The sequence below is a fragment of the Babylonia areolata genome, chromosome 4 (genome assembly GCF_041734735.1).
Source record: "Babylonia areolata isolate BAREFJ2019XMU chromosome 4, ASM4173473v1, whole genome shotgun sequence".
Taxonomy (NCBI): domain Eukaryota; kingdom Metazoa; phylum Mollusca; class Gastropoda; order Neogastropoda; family Buccinidae; genus Babylonia; species Babylonia areolata.
The window spans coordinates 51,511,039-51,511,770 of NC_134879.1; the positions used below are offsets into that span (position 1 = coordinate 51,511,039).

The following is a 732-nucleotide window of genomic DNA, read 5'->3' on the forward strand; positions in this document are numbered from 1 at the left end:
CCATGTTTTGTTTTGTTTTTATCCAGTTTTTAGACGTATTGAATATCGCCCGACGAAGTAGGACAGACCGACCCAAGCAACAGTAATCAGTTCTCTCTGCTGTCACAAGCAAACGCGCACTGATCTATACACACCCAGTAATCGTGCTGATGCCATGTCCTCTCTCCACTTTTGGTTTGATTATTTTGACTCTGTTATAAATCCTAACACTCAGACCCGTTTTTCACAAACACAAAATAATAGAAAAATAGAATAAACAGATAAAAAATAATGGTCGTCTGCCGCGATCTCTCAGTCTTACAATCAATAGGCACTGTGCTGTACAACGTTCATATTTGCTTTCCCCCACCCCACCCCCTAGCTTAATTCAAAACGTACATGTACATAGTAACGAGAGCTCGGGTTCGTTTCTGGTCCCAGCGCATTGTGTGTCAGCTGTGTATATACAGACGTCTGGCCTGGTTTCTGTTCAACGGGAGGAAGTTCAAGGTCCTTGATGCACTTGCAAAGAAGGCAGGTCCCTCGGTGTCATTCGTTCCTGTCTGTACTGCCGCACGAAGAAGGCTGTGCTGTGTTCGGGACGCGGACGGAACTCAGTGGTTTGTGCTCAGCTGAACAGGATCGATTAGGTGAACGTAACGGCAAATATTCAGCACCTGTCGCGCGACTGTGCGACGACGACGAGAAAAAAACATGATCTGGCTTGTGCTGGAGTTGTGTTGTTCTGGCCAA

At 46.2% G+C, this 732-nt stretch overlaps 1 protein-coding gene across 1 annotated transcript in view; it reads right to left on the minus strand.

Annotated features, from left to right (window-relative positions):
- The window catches only part of LOC143281289 (protein dispatched homolog 1-like), a 30,377-nt gene extending 29,645 nt beyond the window's left edge, over positions 1–732 (minus strand). Inside the window, exon 1 of the mRNA XM_076586425.1 lies at positions 1–732. This exon is cut by the window's left edge and continues 214 nt beyond it. The gene's annotated coding sequence lies outside the window, so the exon portion shown is untranslated.